Below are 22,513 nucleotides of genomic sequence, written 5' to 3'. Positions count from 1 at the left end.
GAAACATTTTAGCCTTTTTCGTGCTTTTTCTTTCTACCTTCTATATCTGTTTCAGAACTCCTAACATTAAAATAATATCTGTTTCTAAACTCCTTCAATTAAAATAATAACTGTTTCTAAACTCCTCCAATCCACCCCTTAAAAAGTGCTACGCTTTCAAACCTGTCTAAATAATAGAGGTTTCTTTTTCCCATAGTTTCAGAAGGTTCTCTGCTGCCTCAGCATAATCCTGTTGTTGCAGAACCATAATGGGACTGATTTGTCGAATGGCTGTCTCACCAAACACTGGAGGCAAGGAAGGATGCAAGGGATCAGTATTAAGGCAAGAAGTATAAAGGCAGAAAAGATAAGTGCTGAATGTATCCATGACCAGGAGCCACTAAACCATGTAGACAACCATGAGCCAACGGCGGGGTGCCATGTTTGCACAGGCACATGGAAGAGGTTCCGTATACCTGAAGAGATATCTTTAACAGCTTGTCCATTATTATCAATTTTAAGGTAGCAATTGGAGAGATTCAGCTTGCCACACACACCACCTTCTGCACCCAATAAATAGTCCAGGGCTAGGCGGTTCTGATAAACGGTAGCCCGGATTTGCTGTTGTTCCTCTGCCAACAAATCTAAGGCCGTAGCTGTCTGGTTAGTAATTACTTCTAGGACAGCCTGCAAGTGGATTAAATGGTTAAGCATGTAGATTGGAGTTTGGTACCCCCATGAACCATCCCATGCCCATGTAGCTGGTCCATAGTATATAATTATGCGTTCAGGGGGCCAGTCATCACCCCATTTGCCGATCTCAACCGAACGGCGTTGTGTGGGGGAATGTAATCGAGTGGAAATATGTTCATCGGAATCTGGAGGAAGAAGATGAAAATGTGGTTGAATCATACCAATACAAAAAGTCCCACTCCAGTCGGGTTCAAGGTATGTATAAGCCATATTCCCACAAATCCAATCTAAGCAGATGGGTGCATAACCGAAAGGACTAGAACCTTCCCAGTAGGATGTCAGTGCAGGAATGGCCTGATAAGGGTTGAAACCAGTGCAATTCCAAAACTCAATGTTGGCAAGGTCAGATGTGTCATTAATGGGAACTGAGGGTACACAGGGAACATCTTATCGATTCGAAAAGGACAGGAAGCCGGTAGGCAGGGTTGGAACCCAATTTGAACTAGTGATATTATTCCAGTGCCCGCATGCCAAATCGCCCTTTGGGTACCTGCCGTGTTCTTTTACCAAGCACTCAAAGCCTAGTGGATGATTTTCCAACTTCAAAGACTCACGGGATTGACCAGAAGCAATCGTGGAAAGATTGGAGGCAAGAAGTATACGATCATCTAATGGCTCACCGCTCCATGGCCAAGTTCCATCCTGGGTTGGGCCGCTACAAATCCAACAGTTACGAACACCAAGCTCCTGGATGGTAAGTTGATGTAAATCGACCCATAGGTTATCTCCAAGTCTATGCCTATTGGCTTGTATTCTTGCCCTTTCGTATAAGTTCTTTTGAGACTCGTGTGGCGAAACGGTGATCATGTTGGTACCACTATACTTAGAACCTGCCCGCAGTGAAATCACTTCCTTCTCTACAGAGTCTCCCGGTTTGCCTAATTTGGAGGCACAGAAGGGTCCCGGAGGGCGGGGTGGGGCAGGACAGGAAGAATCTATTTCTTGACCTACCTAGGGGAGAACCCTCTCCTAGACTTAGAAAAATGGTATATGTCTCGGAGGCAAAAGAACAATTGTCGTTCTTTCTTGGGACTACACAACCCTCCTTCATCCCCGTCCACTTCTCAAAATACTTAATCTCCCTAAGTGCTGCCCTTCTTCCAAAAGGACTTAACATATTGGGAGCAAGACGGAGTGGAGGCAAAAGCAATGGAGAAAATAAAGAAAAATACAAACAAGGACATTTTTATTATACACAAATCAAATTTTTCATCGTAGGGTGAGCTTGAGGTCGCTAGGATGTCGCTCCAACTGCCAATATGAGCCTTCTAGGTCAGTGGAGATATTCTCGAGGGGCTGATGATAATGTTTCACCCTCTGGACATGAGTCCACCCCTTTTTCACGCATTTGTACAGCAGTATCTGTAACTAGAAGGACACAAAAAGGATCATCCCAGGTTGGCGACAACTTAACATCTTTCCAACTCTTTATCAATTCCCAGCCACCGGGTTGAATGGTATGTATGGGGAATTCCAAAGGCGGCGTCTGCGCTAGAATCCCCCTTCTTCTCAGATCAGCCAACGTGGTGGAACGTTTTTGCAGATACTTAGATATAAATTGGTCATTTGCCTCCGGTATTGGGAGGTCTGTATGGGAGCCCAGATAAGGAAGGCCGAACATCATTTCATATAGGGAGACGGCAATATCACGACGGGGAGCGGTACGAATACGAATCAAAGCCAGGGGTAAACATTTAAACCAGGAGAGTCCTGTCTCAGCACACAGGCAGATGAGCTGAAGTTTACTCCAATGGATGCCTCCTTTGCGAACTCATCTGCCTGTCTGTTACCTCGGTCTTCGGGGCTTTCCCCTACCTGATGTCCCCGGACATGGAGCACGGCCATCTCCTTAGGCAGCATTAAAGCATCCAAACATTTGATTATTAAATTTTCATGGACTAATTTTTGGCCCTTTCCTGTAATTAACCCCCGTTCCTTCCAAATTTTTCCAAAGGTATGTACAACTCCAAAATCATATTTAGAATCTGTGTGAATTGTTCCTACTTTCCCCTGTAGTGCTGGAAGGATCGACACAGAGCATATAATTCACATGTCTGAGCTGACCAGAGACCGGGGAGGCGACCAGCTTCAATAACAGAACCATCTTTTCCATCCACGATGCCATATCCACTGTAACGAGTTCCTTCTATACAACGAGAAGAACCATCTATAAACCATCTATCTCCCTCACATAGAGGCTCATCCCCTAGATCGATCCGGATCATAGTCTGCAAATCTATTATTTCCAAGCACTCATATTCCATCTGATCATAGGCCGTCTCACTTGACGGAGATACTAAGAATGCAGCTGGGTTCTGGTCCCAATTAGTAACCAGCGTCAGGTCATCTCGGTCCATCAAAATTGCCTCATAATTTAGAATTCTCAAATCAGTCAACCACCTCCCTGCACGCTGTTACAGAATAGTTCGGACGGTGTGCGGGGTATGGACAGTCATGGGTGCGCAAAAGGTAATCTTTCGACCCTCTTCTAGCAGGACAGGGGTGGCAGCAATAGCCTGGACACACTCCGGCCATCCGTGGCAAACTGGGTCCAATACTTTGGACAAAAACGCCACTGGTTGCTGGAGCCCCATTAGCTCCTGGGTCAATACACCCGTAGCTGCCCCATTCTTTGCATTAGTAAATAAGTCAAATGGTTTATTCAAATCAGGTAATGCCAACACTGGAGCCTTGGCGAGACAACTCTTTATCCTCTTAAATCCCTCCATTTCTTCCTCTGTCCAGACAACAAGATAATTATCTAGGCCAGCTAACTTATCATCCAAAATTTTTACCAAACTAGAATAATTTTCTATCCAAATTCGGCAATATCCCACCAGACCAAGGAACTTCCTGAGCTCTCGGTCATCCTTGGGAGGTGGGACCTGCAAAATGCCACGTATTCTCTCCGGGCTTATTCGCCGACACCCCTGACTAATTAGATGGCCCAGGTATTTTAACTCTGGCTGCACAAATTGCAACTTCGCCTCACTTACTCTCAGCCCCTTTTCTCCCAGAAAGTTTAACATATCCACCGTATATTGTTTGACAGCCTCCTGTTCTTTTCCTGTGATTAATAAATCATCTACATATTGTATTAGTTGACAGTCTAATCTTTTTGGAGCTTCTTCCAACACTTGTTCTAATACCTGGCCAAACAGATTAGGGGACTCTGTGGAGCCTTGTGGGAGAACCGTCCAGCGATACTGGTTCTTTCGTCCAGTATACAGGTTTTCCCATTCAAATGCAAACATGTCCCTATTACCCTCATCCAGAGGGCAAGCCCAAAAGGTGTCTTTCAGGTCTTTCACACTAAAACCATTTACTACTTGGATCTATTTTTCCCATAATTGTATAAGGATTAGGCACAATGGGGTATCGGGCCAAAATCACCTTATTTAATTATTGTAGGTCTTGTACCAGCCGATAAGTACCGTCTGGTTTTCGTACTGGCAGTATTGGGATGTTAAAGGGGGACATACAGGGTTCGAGTAACCCATCCAATAATAATTGATCAATTATGGGTTGAAGTCCCTTTCTTCCCTCCATTGGGATTGGATATTGCTTTCGTCTGACAATCTCATTGGGGTCTTTTAGCATGACCCGAAGTGCGGAACATCCAACCCCCCTCTATTTCCTTTCTTGGCCCACACCTTGAGGTTGATCAACTCGCGATCCTCTTGTGTCAATGTGTAGAACCGGACCCCAATTCCCTTTCCTTGAGGCCGGGTCCCGATACCCAATAAATCCTGCAAATCCTGTCACAGCAGGCAGACTCCTGCCTGGGCAACCAGTAGAATGTCTCCCATTATTACTTTTCTCCCCATTTGTATCCTGAGGCCCCTTACTCTGGAACTTCAAAATTAGATCCCCTGACTCCCGAGATGACTACTTTCCCATTAGGCACCGTTCCTTTGGGTTTGGTTCGAATACTAGAACGAGCTGCTCCCGAATCTACCATAAAGATCATATCCTCTTCGGGGGGTCCTTTGCTTAAGTTTACCAATGGTTCTCCATGCAGCCCCACGGCACTCCTTATGAGAGAACCTTGACTTCACTAATCTTCCTCTTCCATCAAAACATAGGACCGCATGTCCCTAATCCTCTGGGGACATTCCCTCTTAAAGTGCCCCTCTCTTTTACAATAGTAACAAACTTGGGCCCTGTCTGCCATCTTCTATTGGAACCACCTCTTGGGACTCCCGCTCGTGGATGGGACCTTGGGGTTCGTCCCATCCTTCAAATCCTGGTCCTCCTCTTTCTCTCATTCCCATCCATCCGCCCGGTCCATTGGTCCGGCATCTTTGACTTCCCTGCTGTCAATCTATGACTTCCTTTACTACCTGCATTAATATCCTTGCCTTTCCTTTCTGCTTATCCTCACTTCTCTGAACATAAGCTCTCTGGGCTATTTGTAGAAGTTGTGATAATCCCTGTTCATGCCAATGTTCAGTCTTTTGGAGTTTCTTTCTTATGTCTGGGGCTGAATTTGTAACAAATCCTGTCAAAACGAACTGTTCCCCCGCCGGCGACTCTATATCTAACCCCCCATATTGCTGTATTGCCGCCTGCAATCTAGTCAAGAAAGCTGAAGGAGTCTCCTCTGGGCCCTGAGGGACTTCAAATGCCTTTTTAAAAATTTTCCCCCTGGGTACCGACTCTCTCATTCCCTTTATTAAATTAACCCTATATTCTTCCATTCGAGTTCGGCCTTCAGCAGTTCCTTTATCCCAATTTGGATTCACCAAGGGAAACTTATCTTTTCCTGGACCTCCTTGGTGTTCCCGATTCCATACTCTAATTCGCGCTTGTCTAATAATTCCCCTCTCATCTAGAGTAAACAAATCCTTAAAAATGGACATTAGTTCATCCCAGGTGTAAATATTTGGTCCCAAAAGCTGATCTAATTGCTCTGCACAGGCTTGTGGGTCCTCTATCAAATAATTCATTTCTCGTTTAAAATTCCTTACTTCCGTGCTAGTTAGTGGAACATTAACAAATCCCATCGCACCTCCTGGACCTCCCAGGGCCCCTTCACGAAGGGGCCACATTCGCGCCTGGTGCGGGTCCGATCCCCGAGCCCCTGGTAGGGCGGGGTCCCCCTTCTGTCATCTAAGACTCAAATCAAACTCCCCGGCTTCCTCCTCACGGAGGTTTTCACACTGTTCCTCTGACAATCCCGTAAAATCTGGGTCACCAACCTGAGGAGTAAGGGGTGGTGGAGGACGCTTAGCCTGTGATCTGGGACTAACAACATTCTTCTGTTCATTTTTGTTAACAAGGTGTGGGGGCAGTGAAATGGATGACATTGGGAGGGGAGGATAAAGTGTGCGGGGAGGAAGAGGGGGCAGCGGAAGAGCCGGCTCGGGATATGGAGGAGGTCATGCCTGTTAGGGGTCCCATTTTTCAGGAAGAGGAGCCGAAGGCTCCGATTCCTTAGGTTTCGCCGGATCCCTTGTAGTCATCACCATTTGGTTCGATTCTACAAATAACCAACAGGCAGAGTAATCCCTGCTCTCGGAGTCATTGGGTCTATTTTCATAAAGCCACATATTCAGTGCCTGACATACCCAATCCTCATCCGAACCGTATTTTGGCCAAAATACTGAAGACCTCTTAATTTGATTTTCAGGCCACTCGTGGCAACAGTACTGGATAATTTTCTTTTTATTTTTCTCGCAGGTCTTTCCCGCACCCCAATTCATCAATTACCTCCCCAATGGGCTTCCCGTGGGAATTCTATCAATCGGTCCTATTCTCAGACCTTTCTTTTTGCTCCCTCCCCCACCGATGGTGGATAAAGTTTTCTCCCCAATGGGCTTCCCGGGGGAGTTCTATCAATCGGTCCTATACTCGGACCTTTCTTTTTGCTTCCTCCCCCACCCAGGGTGAATAAATCAGTCTTACCCAGCAGTCGAGCCTTCCCAGCACGTCACTCGCACGGCTGACCTGTCCTTTGATCTCAACGTCTGTTCTCGGATATCACTCGCTACATCCACTGGCCGGACACTCGATGACCAGGAGTCCAGCTAAATCAGCCGGGGTGCGGCAATCCCCTTTCAGACAAGCACCAGTCAGTGGAGGGAGTATGATCCCGGATGAGTCCCCAAGTTATGAGAAGTGCCTTCGCGTTCACAAAATATGCTCGAGACAAAAGTTGAGAACAACGAACATTTATTTATATTTACAACATTGCAAGGTTGGGTACTCTCCCCTTACCTCAGGAAAGTACCCCGAAGGTGGGAAGCTTCTTTGTTTTTATACAATTTTTACTTCACCTCCCCTTACGTTTATTTGTCTTACGTTTGTCCTTCTTGGATTGGTTTGGCCCTTTTCCCTATTCGTCTGACTCTTGATTGACTCCAACTTTCTCTTAACCCGTGCTCACTCCTCCTTTCCCCACCCCCTATTAAACAAGCTCTTTGTGTGTGTACGTGCATATTTCTTAAATTCCTCTATTATCTTGTTTAATATGTTCTGCTGTTTTTCATGCGCCATTTTATACAAAGAACATTTTAGCTTTTTTCTTGCTTTTTCTTTCTACCTTCTATCACTGTTTCAGAACTTCTACAGTCAGAATGTTAATGGTTCGGGTAACACACACACACACACACACACACACACACACACACACACACACACACACACACACACACACACACACACACACACACACACAAATGCACATAGATGTGCATAGATTTAGTGTTAAGGATAGTTTAAAACTTAAGATTATATTTTAAGAGTTAGAAATAAATTTAGTGTTTTAAAATTGAACATTGTCTGGTTCATTTTCTATTGGTGCGCTTTATGTGCAGTTCATAACAAAATTGGGGACTTGTCATCCGAGATTTTTTTACCACATTTGGAGCTAATAATGCTTAACCAAATTGAGGAGCTTATAATGTAAGTGCTACAGAAGGCAGGACAGAATTTGGAGCTTTGTAATCAATTAAATTTAGATGAGGTTGATACAGTCCTTTTTCCAAGCTAATTGAGAGTCTTGGGTGTGTGTGTAAAAGCAGCAATAAATATTGAAGGGGTTTTCAAGTTACCATCTCCTGCAGAATTGCAGAAGGCATAAAGGGATGATTTGGTGAATATTGCTCAATGGTTGGGACTTTCTGAAGGAAATTTTGATAAAGGAAATTAGAGCAAGGAAATAAGTAGACAAGGGCAAGTTTGAAGATGCAGAATTAGAGAAATTTCTGAGTGTAAACCTATTAAAGCAAAGCTTGTGTTTGAAAAGAGTCAGTTAAAAATTGAGGCAGAGGTAAAAAATAATGCAAGTGGTGTTAGAGGAAAAATAAAGGCAAAGACAGTGTGAGTTAAAAATGGAGTGAGGTTGCAGAGAAGCAAAGGTGGTATCAGGCAGAGCAGACAAAGCAGAATTCTATCTTCTAGTCTAACTGAGAAGTTTATAGCCAGTACAGAGGTGTGGTTAGTTCCTCCATTTCATAAAAGTGAAATTGATAATTGAGATTTTGCAAGGAAGAACCATTTTGACTGTAAAGAGAAAATAGCTTTTGAAGGAGCTTTTTGAAGTGCCAGTTGATGAAGTAGAGAAAGACGATGTGGTCAAACAATAATCATGGCTTTTATTAGCAGAAACTCATGGTACAATAATGAAAGACAATAGGTTCATATATAGTTATACCCAAGGGGAGTCTCCTTAACAGTAGAGATAATGCCCAGCCAATGTGAGTACAGCAAGGCTCGCCAGAGGGGAGACAGGCAGCTTGGCAGACATTCACCACAGTCTCCCCCACTCCCCAGCAGAAGAAGGGTTAAAATCAAAAGGACAGCTTCTAGGAAAGACTGAAGCTAGCGATACATGGATACCATGTTCGGCATCGAGAATACTCTTAACAGCCAAAATACGCCAGTATCTAGCAAGCAATCGAAATATAATTAGATGTTTTATGAATATGTCAGCCTATCAGGTTGTTTATGAATTCTGCTCCTTCTTCTCAAAACAGATAGCTCCTTTGCAACCTTGGGAACTGGTACAGTGGACGAACATCATGACTCCTGGGTGGCACAGTCTTCTATGGATCTCCTTTAGCCCCTCCAGCTGAGCACCAGCAGCAGATCGTGACAATGCGTCAGAGGGATCATTTAACCTGCCCGGCCTGTACTGGATCACATAATTATAAGTTGAGAGTCCTTACCGTTCTTGATTTTACTTTTGCGTAGTACTGAACATGTCGGCTGCAGATTTCTGATCAGTGACAAGAGTAAATTTTCCGCTGACTAGAAAGTGTCTCCAGTAGCGAACAGCTTCAATAATAGCCTGGGCTTCTTTTTCAATGGCAGGATGTTTAAGTTCAGGTCTGCGTAACATGCGGGAGAAGAATGCCACAGGTCTGCCCTTTTGATTAAGGGTTCCTGCCAAGGCACAATCTGAGGCATCAGTTTCCACTTGGAATGGGACATCCTCGTCACTGGATGAGAGTCCATCTTTGGCAATATCAGATTTAATTATCAAGAAAGCCTTCAAGATTTAGTGTCAAACAGAAGATGTGCCTTCGTGGCATAATCCCAAACCCATTTGCAGTAGTATGAACAGAATCCCATACATCTTTGAAGGGCTTTTGCTGAGTTTGGGGGTGGTAACTTCTTAAGTGGGGCCATTCTTTCTGGGTCGGGTTGGATTTCGCCCTTGCGGACAATGTAGCCCAGAATGGGTGGCTCTGTTGCGTTGAACACACATTTGTCCTTGTTAAATATAAGTTTGAGTTCCTTCGCTATTGCTAAAAATTTATGTAAGTTGTTGCTGTGCTCAGCCTGTGTTTTCCCACAGATAGTGACATTATCCAGATAGGAAAATGTACCCTGTAACTCATTCGTCCTAACAATCTTATCTATTTCCCTCTGAAACACAGACACACCATTAGTGACCCCAAAAAGTACCCTTTTTAACTGGTATACCCCCCCCCCCAATCAGCCTCAAAAGCTGTATAGGGCCATTCCCTTTTCTTAATGGGGATTTGGTGATCAGCTGCTGTGAGGTCGATAGTGCAGTACACTTTGTATTGTGCTATCTGATTAATCATTTCATTGATGCGTGGCAGGGGGTAGGCATCCAGGTTCGTGTAACAGATAATTGTCTGGCTGTCGTCAATAGTCAGTCATCTCTTAATGTGATTTTTCACGACTACCACTTGGGCCCGCCACCAACTCTTACTTGGTTCAATTACTCCCTCTTTAAGCAGTCTCTGGGTCTGCGCTTTGATAAACACATGATCCGATTTGCTGTAAGAATGGCTCTGAGTGGAAATTGGCTGACATTCAGGGGATAAATCACTGAAAAGGGAAGGAGTTTTGATCTTTAATGTGGACAGACCGCTTGATATCGAAATCAAGATATAGAGAAACCACCTTGACCCGGTACAATACTGGATTTCCTATCTGGGCAAGAGACAGTCCAGGTGGCGGAAGTGTGTTTGGAGGAACACTGATCATAATGTTATTATTATATCAATTGGAGAAATTTTAATTTTAATTAAATTAGAAAGGATATACTGTTGAAATCATGGATTGGGCCAGATTGTTTCTTATTTAAATATTTTTATTGAATTTAACACATAATTCCCTCATACAAAGTATTTTATTGAAACAAATAACAGGTGGTATCATATGCACGTGCATAGGAAATATGTAAAACTACAATAGACTATCCCATGATCTAAGCACAGTGTATATTCTGTTTAATGCTATGATCTATAATGACCATATTAACCCATATTGAACTAATTAATTGAAAAAAAAACTGAAAACAAAAGGAACCCTTGTTTGTGTCTGGCAATGACATCGTTGATATTTGGTGGGCCATCAAAGGTTAAATATTCTCAGTAAAGTGCTTCTATGCTCCGGCCAGAATTAAAGGCAAAAATAACAGGAGTAGGGAACTTTGGTTTGAGGGAGATTGAGGATGTGGTTAAGAAGAGAGAGAGAGAGATGAATGACTGTTGTGAGGATGTTGTGAGTGTTAGATGTTGCATTTTGGAAGGAGAAGCCAAGAAATGACATAGACGATATATGGCAGCACATTGAGGAGTGCAATAGAACAGAGGGATCTGGGAATACGGATACAAAATTTGCTGAACAGTCATCACAATTAGATGGGGTTGTAAAGAGAGCTTTTCATAAATCAAAGTAATGAGTAGAGGAATTGGAATGTGATTTTAAATTTGATAAGACATTGATGAGGCTAAATTATGAGGATTGGTGCAGTTCTGGTTACCTCACTACAGGAAGAGGGGGAGGGGGTTCAAGTGATGGAATAGTAACTGGTCCAGTCTGCTTTCCAGAGAAGAGTTTAAAAGAGTGGACAATAAGTAAAGTCCTTATTTAAAACAATTTAACAAATAGAAAGTTAAACAGTTGGGGAAAAATTTGAAGATGACTCCGAAAAAAGACAAAACTTCAATGATCAACAGAGAAGAAGCAAAGAAAACGACAGAACATAAGGAAGGAGGCCTTACCTATAAATTGGATCCAGGAGCTGTCCAAAAAGATTTAATTGTATTAAGTCTTTAGGTTTTTTGTAAATATGTCAATAAATTCTCTGGGGGAGCAAGGATAGTACACTGCAGGATCAAGTCACTATTAATGTTTATACCGCAACCCAATATGTTAAAGGTGTTGTGGTTGTTTTATAAGTTAGTAAAGACAAATCAATTAGGACTTTTTTTAAATTTTCCTTGTCTTTTTTCAAAATTCTTACTATTTTTATGTCACTTGTGTCATCAAGTACAGTCAAAAAGAATAATCTTCAAATAGATATTTTTCGAGGAATAGAGTTGGAGCATTTGACATGGGGATACATGAATAAATTGAAATTAATATAATGAAGACATTGAAATTTATAACTACTAATATTAATGAAATACAGGATCAGGTTAAAAGGAAAAATGATTAAGATGACTTAAAAATATAAAAATGGAACATTTATAAGAGAAATAGATTTAACTGAAGTGCAACATTTTAAATTGAGGAGAGATTGGGTGGGTTATGCATTTTCCTCATCTTATAATTCAAAAGCTATTTTAATCAACAAAAAATTACCCATTGAAAGAGAAAAAATTAATTATGAATACAATGGGTAGATTTATCACAATGAACTTTCACATTTATTCAGAACATTCGATATTATTTAATATATATCCATCTAAAGATGATGATGATAAGAAATTTATGAAAGATTTTTTTACGCTTATGAAATACTCAAGGATCAAACCAATTTGGAAGCTTTAGGGCCGATTGACTTGTGCTTAATTATCAGTCATCTGAGTTTAACTCAACCTTCAGCTTGAAATTAACAATAAACAGTGAGGGTATAAATCACCAGCAGAAAACCCAGGAACTATGAATATTGACCAGTTCATAGTGAACCCTTCAGTGGTTAATTGGAAAATGGGTAAAAAGTCAGAACTGAATGTTAGAGTTGGCAAGTTATATCTTCTTACAGTAAGAACTGGGATGAAAAAGAAGGGAATTGCTTGAAAAAATGTTAAGCACTATGTAGGAAATGGGATATTTGAAGAAACTGCATTAGAACAGTTTACAAAGGAGAAAACTTCAGAGGAAGTAAAGTTGGCTTTGAGAAAACAAGCGTTAGAGGAAAAAAGAGAACAGAAAGGAAAGCCAAATGGGAAGCAGTAAGGCAGGCAGAAAGGGAAAAGAGAGAGAAAGAATGGAAACATGAGCTAGAACTAGCTAAATTGAAGCCAACCCTAATGCAAGGAGAGGGAGAAGCCCAAAACCCACGTGCTGGTTAGGAGGAGCGGTTTCTAGTCAGTAGTGGTAAGTCCTCCATTTGAGGAAGCTGAAATAGACCAGCATTTTCAGCATTTTGAGAAAGTAGCTGTAAATTTAAAATGGCCACCAGACCAGCAGTCACTCTTGCTACAAAGTGTTCTTAAAGGGAAAGCCCAACAGGTGTATTCATGTCTCACAGTACCACAAGCAGCTGATTACGAATTTGTGAAGCAGGCTATACTACGATCTTATGAACTAGTTCCAGAGTCTTATAGACAAAAGTTCAGGAGTTTAAAAAAGGCACCAACCCAATCTTACCTGGATTTTGCTTATGGGAAGGTTGTGTGTTTCGATCGGTGGTGTGCCTCAATGAAAGTAGAAAATAACTTTGATTTATTTAGGAAAATCATTCTGATTGAGCAGATTAAAAATTGTGTTCCTGACGATATTCAAGAGAATAATATAAAAACTTGGCAAGAATTGGCTTAGTGGACACCAGGGAAAACCTTTCAAATACTGCTGACAATCCACGTAGAGTGGAAAGAAAATCTGGAAGTTAGGTTAAAGGAAGAGAGGAAGAGAAATGTATGAAGGAAAATTTTTCAAGTGTTATTTCCCTCTATTGTATGAAACCAGGGCACATAAGAACAAATTGTCCTGTACTGAAAAGGAAGAAAGCGAAAGGGGTGGTACGAACCACCTGTGTTCAGAGTGAGAAAGTTAGGGATATTTTTAAAACATTCCTGACTGAAGGTTTCATTTTGGTTAAAGAAGGATCCAATCAAGTGCCAATTAGAATCCTGTGGGATACTAGAGCAGCCCAATCACTTGTGTTATGAGCCCAAAGGACCCCAAAACCCAGCAGCAATAGACATTCAACAAGACAAATGGCTTTCTAAACAAAAGTTATATTTAATCAATGTAAAACGTGAAATTAGAATCAAACATTAATTTAACTCTATTCTTATACTGTACTCTATACTAACCCAAATTACCCCCTTCTAACTCGAGGTGCACGTGTATGTAATGTGTGCGTTAATTCAAGAAAAGTTATTTGGTTCACAGTTCAATTTCACTTCGCCTTCTTCCAAGTTCTCTGCTTGCAGGCAATCACCATACTGTGCACAGAATTTAACATGTAGAAAGTTCACCCAGCTTGGTGCTTGAAAGGTAGATGTTTACCATTCAGGAAGGTTCTTGTAGGGTTTGCAGAGAGAGAGATATTTGTTGTTCCAGGATTTCCACAACTGAGGCAACCTCAATAGTCACCTCAGTGTCTTGATGATTAAACTTGCCGCATCAGGGTCTTCTGGATGGTAACCTCTTTCTTCAAGCTACCACAGAGTTCCATTCCTTCCTCTATTTCAAGAGAAACATCGGACAGATAGCACTTCCAGCCATCGACTGCACTGGAACTTGCTTTCATAATTTTCAAATAGTTCTCCCTGGATTGTATTTCTCAGTTACTTGTCAGTGTCCCACACACTGACTGACTGACTGAGCTGTTAACTCAACCCTCTCTCTTTTTCAACTGTAACTCCAAAAAGAGCATGTGACCTGTGTCTTGCAAGACCCCCACCTTCTCTAGAAAACAACAGTTCTTTTTTTCTTCTCATGTTGTTATCTTAGTTAAACAATCCAGAATTGACCTTTCTGTGAGCACTTTGCAGAAAGGGCACAGATAGACAGCATGACTCCAGCAAGACAACGGTCAGTTCAGAATGAATTGCCTTGCCTGCCTGTCAAGAATACTGCAAAATCTAGCTTTTACTCTCACTGGCTTTTAACTCCTTCCTTCCTCAAGTGGACCTGTTGACATGGTGTGTTTGGACTTTCTAATTGAATTTGTTGAAGTTCTGCACAAGAAATTGCTGTGTAAAATCAGAGAGAGCATTGAATGGAGAACTCATTGGTAGGGTGGAAGCAAACCTCTGAAATAAGTGAGTCCATTTATGAGCACCAGAAAAAGGTTGAGCACTGGTACAATGGAGATTTACAATAAATATTTACGATCGATCAGCGGAAAGTGAATAGATTGTCAAATGAGTTTCGAGTGGCAGTTTGATCTGTGAGGTGGATTCCAGACCAGTGAAGGGTAACAGGAATAGATTAGGAAAGTACACAAATGCATTGCTGTTGCAGTGTAATGCAGGTACATGTGGGGATAGCCAATTCAGTGGCAATATTCTAAAGGGAGATTGTCACCTGAACATGTCAAGAAAGGGAGTGATGTAAATGGACAGTCATTCACAGTTTAACCATTAACTTTACACAGGACAACGTCAAAGAAGCCCTTTTGAGATTCCTGGCTCAGAATTTCTCCGGAGATCCAAGCTCATCAAATATTTGACTCCGTGTCTGCAGCACGGAACTACCTGTCGGCTAATTTCCCGTCTAGCGCGACCTCTCAGCCCGAGTGACCGATAAAAAATGCCGTAGATATCGGTCTTTTTCAGGTTAATAGTCAGACTCTGATTTCTGACCATTCGAAAAGTAATAGATCATTGTAGCTCTAATTATCCTGTTCATCTCTAACACATTTTTATATATATTTTTTTCTCCTCTGTGAGAATTTTTTTTTAATATATAAGTGTATGTTTAATTTTATATTAATCTATACTAATAATATGATTATATTCTTTACTATTTTATTTCTGAGTTACTGAAAATAGCGATTTTTATTTTTTGTTTATTAAAACTTTTCGCGGTTTTTTTACATTCGCCATTTTCTCTTTGTCTTTCCCCATAAAGTAATTTTAAAATGATTTAACTCTTTATGACTTTGTTTTATCAGCAGGTACTACACAATTACGATTTTTCTTTTATTTCTTTTCAAATATTTTTTTTTCAATATTTAGCATTTGATTTTAGCTTAAGTTATCCTTCTTATAAGTTTAAGTGGTGGATCTTACCTTAATATTAGGAGCTGCCGTCTGAAGACATGGGGGTAGGTTTAGTGTTATTTCTTCTTTTTTCTCTGATCGCTCTCTGGTCAGATGGGGAGCTTTGTGGGTGGGGGGTGGGTTTTGTTTTTCTTTCAGGGGTTTTTATGTTTCATTTTCTTTCGTTTTTTCTTGATTTTTTTTAGAACTACTGATATGGCTGACACGTCGTTATTTCCGGTCCTTCCTTATATCTTAATTCTTCTTCCGGGCACATGGGTCCCTGTTTTGGTTAACCCTTTATATACTGGAGGGTTGACCTAAGTAATGGATCAAAACATTGATTTTGTCTCTTGGAATTCTAATGGTTTAAACCACCTGTTTAAAAGGAGGAAGGTCTTTAAAGTATTCCAGACACTGAAAGCACAGATTATTTTTTTACAGGAGACTCATGTGAGGAAGGAGGATAATCTGCGTTTTTTTAAATCTTGGATTTCATGCCAACTCATGCTCTAAGACTCGAGGTGTATCTATTTTTATTGATCCCTCTATTACATTTGTTCAACATGACATCACTGTAGACCCTAATGGCAGATTTTTATTGGTTACTGGGTTATTATTCAATATTAAGGTTGTCATGGTTAATGTTTATGCCCCGAATGTAGATCACCCTGAGTTTTTTAGATCTTTGTTTACTATTTTACCCAATCTAAATGAATATCATTTAATAATGGGTGGGGATTTTAACTGTTGTTTGAATCCCCTGCTAGATAGGTCAAAACCTTCACAGTTCCTACCGAATAAATCGGCTACATATATTAATTCTTTCCTTACTAACTCCGGAGCTGTTGATATTTGGAGATTTCTTCACCCGACAGATAAAGAGTTTTCCTTTTTTTTCTCATGTATACCACTCATACTCGAGAATTGATCACTTTTTTATTGATTCATGTTTTATTTCACTTGTAATTGCTTGTAAGTATGACATTATAGCCATTTCGGATCACTCTCCATTACAACTCTCTCTTAAATTCAAAGACTCTGTTTCTACTATTAAGCACTGGTGTTTTGATGTTACATTATTGCAAGATTTAGACTTTGTTAAATTTATCAAAGAACAAATTAACTTTTTTTTCAACAAATTACACTACGGAAATTTCTTATGGAATATTGTGGGATACATTCAAGGCTTATATTCGTGGTCAAATTATTTCTTACTCAGTAGCTTTGAAGAAATGCATCAAAAACAAGACTCATCTATTGGTTGAGAAGATTAAAGACATTGACAAGAAATATGTGACTGATCCTACTGAAGAACTTTACAAACAAAGAATTGAACTGCAGATGGAATATAATTTGTTACTTACATCTTCGATTGAAAACCAGTTAATTAGATCTAAATCTGATTTTTATGTGCACAGTGAGAAATCGGGTAAACTGTTGGCTAATCAACTGAAGAATATTTCAGTTAGACGCCAAATTGTGGAGATTCGCAAACAGAATGGAGAACTGACTGTTAACCAGGAAGAGATAAATCAATCTTTCCAAAATTTTTATACATCCTTATATAGTTCAGAATCCCCTCAAGACCTTAGTAATATGTTTAATTTTTTAGAACATTTGAAACTCCCAAAAGTATTACCTCAAGATAACTTAGAATTAAGTAAACCCATTACAGATTCTGAGATCAATAATACTATTTCCTCACTGAACTCGGGGAAAGCACCAGGTCCCGATGCATATTCTGTGGAATTTTATAAATCTTTTTCTTCTACTCTCTCTCCCTGGCTTATTAAGATGTTTGATGAATCTATCACATTGGGTAAACTACCACAATCATTTTACAGAGCCACGATTTCTCTAATCTTGAAAAAAATAAAGACCCGACCGAATGTTCTTCTTATAGACCAATTTCTTTGTTGAATGTTGATTCTAAGATTTTCTCTAAAATTCTAGCGACAAGGCTAGAGAAGATATTACCATATATTATCTCTGAAGACCAGACTGGATTCATTAAAAATCGTTATTCCTCCTTTAATATAAGAAGATTGATGAATATTATTTACACCCCTTCACATAAGTCCTCAGAATGTGCTATTTCATTAGATGCTGAGAAGGCCTTCGATAGAGTAGAATGGCCTTATTTATTTACAGTTCTTGAAAAATTAAATTTTAGTCCAATATTTATATCTTGGATTAAACTTCTTTATAATTCCCCAGTTGCCTCGGTTTTTACTAATACCCAAAGATCGCCATATTTTCGATTATTTCGGGGCACCAGGCAAGGGTGCCCCCTTAGCCCTTTATTATTTAACTTAGCTTTAGAACCTTTGGCAATTGCTATCAGAGAAGCACCCAATATTACTGGTATTATTCGTTGCAGGGATATTCATAAAGTATCACTATATGCAGATGATTTATTGCTATATATTTCCAATCCTGAAAATTCTATTCCTGCAGTTTTATCTTTATTAGCCCAATTTAGTAATTTTTCGGGATATAAACTGAATTTAAATAAAAGTGAATTATTCCCTTTTAATGGATGGGTTCCTACTTACGATAGTTTGCCTTTTAAAATAGCTAGAGACTATTTTATATATTTAGGGATTAAGATTACTAAAAAACATAAAGATTTGTTTAGGACTAATTTTTTCCCTCTATTGGACCTGATCGGTAGTTTACTTACCAATTGGTCACCATTATCCCGATCCATGATAGGCCGAATTAATGCTATTAAGATGATGATCTTACCTAAATTTTTATATATATTCCAAGCTATACCTATTTTTGTTCCTAAATCTTTTTTTGATAAGGTCGATTCTAAATTGTCTTCATATATCTGGCAAAACAAGAACCCTAGATTGGGAAAAAATTATTTACAGAAATCTAAACTGGAGGGAGGATTGGCATTACCCAACTTTAGAATTTATTATTGGGCAATTAATATTAGTTACTTAAGGTATTGGTTGAATTATTCAGAATTATCTCTAAATCCCCATTGGGTAAATTTAGAAATTAAACTGGTACAAAATTTCTCAATTAGTTCTATTTTGGTAGCTGCTCTCCCTTTTACTCTTACTAAACTATATAAACTAATTGATAATCCAATGGCTAAACAAACACTACGTATATGGTTTCAATTCCGGAGATTTTTTGGCCTAAGTCATTTTATCTTGGAAACCCCTATTGTACTAAATTTCTTTTTTCATCCCTCTCTAATTGATCAAGCTTATTTACTCTGGAAAGTTAAAGGTATAACATGCTTTTCGGATTTATCTTGGATAACTCTTTCATGTCATTTGAACAATTATCCATGAAATATGATTTACCTAGATCTCATTTCTTTCGATATTTGCAGATTAGGAGTTTCTTAGTTTCGACTTTACCCTCTTTTCCCAATCGGGAGACTACGACTGTTTTAGAGGATATACTATATTCAAAATTCCCTCCAAAAGGTGTGATATCTAAATTATATAATATAATTACAAAAATAAATTCTGGGACTTTTTGAAAGTTTAAAAATGATTGGGAAAGAGAACTCAACCTTCATATTTCCAATGAAAATTGGAATAAAATTCTGCGACTGGTAAACTCCTCTTCTCTATGTGCAAAACATTCACTGATACAGCTTAAAGTTGTTCATAGAGCTCATATGTCTAAAGATAAACTCCATCACTTTTATTTTCATATTGATCCTATATGTGATAAATGTCAATTGGAAATAGCTTCCCTTACACATATGTTTTGGTCCTGTCCCTCTTTACAGAATTATTGGAAGGAAATTTTTTCCATTACATCTACCGTTTTGAATATTGATTTACAACCACATCCCATTACTGCAATTTTTGGATTACCTATGATAGATTTGACTTATTTATCTCTTCCTGCGGATCGTATGATTGCTTTTCTTACACTAATGACTAGAAGATCTATACTATTGAATTGGAAAGAGGTTAATCCTCCCACTGTTTTCCAATGGTTTACCCAAACTATACTATGTTTAAATTTAGAGAAAATTAGAAATTCTGTCTATGAATCCCCTTCTAAGTTTGAGTTAACCTGCTGACCATTTATTCAATATTTTCATTTGTGATGAGTTGATCTGGCTCTGTTTTCTTTTTATGATTATGTATGATAATTGGGCTGTTAGATGAGATCGGAGTGATCGGCGTGGTTTAGCTAAATTGGTAGGTTTTTTTAAAAGTTTTTAATTCAGATTTGTTTTTTCTTCCTTTTTGGGGTTTTTTCTCTCTTTTTTTGTATATTTTTATTAATTATATAATTTTTTTTAGAGATAGTTCCTACTCTAAACTGATCTAAAAATTTTTTTATGATATATTTTTATTCTGCAATATTATTGTTTAATATCTCTGTATTAATTTGTTATTTACTATGTATTTTTCATATCTCTTTGAACTGTATGTATTTATAAATTATAATAATAATAAAAAGATTGAAAAAGAAAGAAAGAAAGAGATTCCTGGCATGCTGTTCAATTGTTCTTGAGAACTATCATGGTTATATCCTTCGACTTGTTTGATATGAGTTTTCAATGTGTAGGTGGCTGCAATTTTCAACTGCAATTATGAAACTGCAACACATTGCGATTTCTTCACTCGATGGAATATACTGTAACAGAGTATATAGAGGTATTTGGGAGATAAATGGGGAAAGGTTTGTTAGAGCAGGTCACACACAAACACTTTAAAACCCAGAGATTTTGCAGGTGCTTTTGACAGTCATTTGCAAAAGGCAACAAATGTAACAACAGTGGCAGCTTTGTCTGGAAGCTTTGTCTGGAAAAGAGCATTTGGCAGCTTTGTCTGGAAAAGACCATTTACTGTCTGGAAGGTCATGTGACTTTCGCAGGCAGAGAACAGTAAAAAAACAAACTTTGCTCTCAGAGTTGGAGGGAGTGAGAGAGAGAGAGAGAGAGAGGAGAAAGACACAGACATTGATTCCAGAGGGACAAGCTGGCGAGCTTTAAAAGACGGCCTGGTCAAAGGAGAGGACTGGCTGTCCAGTGTTTCCCTGTGATGACCTGAAAGAAACAGGTTATCAACTGGAGAAACCTGAAGGTGGGCATGTTTCATCATCAAGACACTGGAGTAGCTGATTCAAATGGAATCAGATCGCAATGTCCTGGAACAATAAAAACTCTCTCTCTGAAACCCAACAAGAGCCTTCTGAGTGGTAACTATTTACCTGTTGAGCACCAAAGCCTGGTGAACTGTCTTAATGTTAACTTCTGTGCACAGTACAAGTATTGGCTGCAACCAGTGAGATTGGACTGTGAACGAAAGCACTTTACTGAACTGACACAGACGTGCGTTTGAATATGAAGGGGGTTAAGTAGGTTACGTGAGTCAAAAGAGATAAGTTAAAGTTTGATTGTATTTTTATATTCAAAGATAATTAAAGCAACTTTTGTTTCAGTAAACATTTGTCGTGGTTCACAGGTTTTGCTGCTTGGATTTGGGGTCCTATCGCCTCTTAACGATATCAATTATTTTGTCAAGGTCCAGAACGTCTCTGTATTTTCCTCTTCCAATAAGTTGAAATAAATGTCATCAACGCTTAAGGTCTGTCACGACTTATGTCGGAAATAGACCCATCTCGTTCTTTTCTTTCAAACGTCCCGAGCCTTTTCCACACTATTCTACTCATCTTGATTTTACACGTAACGCTCCTGGGTAAATACTGATGCAGAATCTTCATTTATCACATTTCCTCTGACTCCAAGCTTAAGATATCTTATTATTCCAACCAATAGTAGGAATTGAGTCAGGATAAAAGAAAATGTTGATAACTCCAGTGACACTGACGTCTCTATATAATGTCTTCCAATTGCCTTTCTCGACTGCGGTGCAGTTCTCAGTTTACCCTCAGTTATTATGGATCAACACATTCATGCGACCAGAGCAGAGCACTTTCAGATGCAGAAACATGAGGAACACAGTGACCCAATGAGTGGACATCAACCCTCTCACAATCCTGATACATGTCATCATTGTTCACTGACATCGCATCCAAACGATGCCTTTTGATGGTGGATCTTCCACTTTGAGTCTGGAATCCCCACAGTGCTGTTATTCTGGGAGCAGGTGACATAACTTGTTTGTTCTGTGAATGCAGCTCACATCAATTACCAAGAGATCCGTGCGACTGGAGATTCCTCTCTTCTATAAGAAGAGATGCCGTTAAAAATGTGTTTCATTGACGTTTGATTTGTCACTTCACTGAGAACATGGGAGCCTGGTTACTAAGTCAAATCATTGCCATTTATTATCCAGTTGTGGCAGCTGTCGGTGTTCCAGGTGAGCCAATATACCCGGCGTGTTTTTCCCAGTCAGCCAGCCAGTTGCTGGTGTTGGATGTGGACGCATTCGTGGGATGCGGTTTAATAGTTATTAAATCGATGAGCGACGTCTGCTCAATGTTGGGGTTTCCTTTAAATTAACCCGGAGTCTCAGTCCAAGCCGTTATCTCGGTAAAGTTGCCAGGCTTCATTTTACAGTTCAATGTGCGGACAAGTCCCATGAACACGACAGCAGTTGACAGGCTGAGTTTGTGGCCAGAGTGGAATCATACGCTGATGAGCTTGTTCTTCGAAATTCATGGGCAACCAATGCAGGGCGGTGGGGTTGGTGTTCCTGGATCTGGACGCTGTTGCAGAACTGAACGACGCTGACCTGCTCTCAATTACTTTATTTCTCATTGACGGGCCAGAGATTGGATGTGAATTCTCTGGCTCGGTGAGATTCCGCGGTGGTCGCTCAGCTGACTGAGAACTTGTTCAGTTTCACATCCGTCCGGGCTCCAGATTCACTGAAGTCGTTGAATATTTCCACATCCAGAATGAAAATTCTGTCATAGATCAGTAGGACAAGCATTGTTTCTGGAGGGATCACCAGTCACCGGTCGAGAGATTTCTTTTAGATTTGAGTGAAACAGATTGCACGTTTCCCCATCGGTCGTGATTTTACACCTGCATATATTTTTACTCTCCAAAGTTTCTTTCCCCATTGACTTCCTCATTTTTGTTCCCCCATCTGACTCTTCACTGTTTCTCCTCCTCTCTCATCCTCTGTTCTCTTCTCCATCAGCTTTGGGCCGCTGCCTTGTTTCTTTCCTCT

General features: G+C 39.9%; 1 long non-coding RNA gene across 2 annotated transcripts in view; it reads right to left on the bottom strand.

The window, feature by feature from the left end:
- Positions 1-1,901: 1,901 nt before the first annotated feature.
- The window catches only part of LOC138753897 (uncharacterized), a 154,351-nt gene continuing 133,739 nt past the window's right edge, over positions 1,902-22,513 (bottom strand). For both annotated transcript variants that reach the window (XR_011351498.1, XR_011351499.1), the window contains one exon: positions 1,902-2,100. This is a non-coding gene — a long non-coding RNA (uncharacterized lncRNA). The remainder of the gene's footprint in view (positions 2,101-22,513) is intronic.

This window comes from Narcine bancroftii, chromosome 2, assembly GCF_036971445.1.
Source record: "Narcine bancroftii isolate sNarBan1 chromosome 2, sNarBan1.hap1, whole genome shotgun sequence".
Lineage (NCBI taxonomy): Eukaryota > Metazoa > Chordata > Chondrichthyes > Torpediniformes > Narcinidae > Narcine > Narcine bancroftii.
This window is presented reverse-complemented; position numbering and strand designations above follow the sequence as displayed.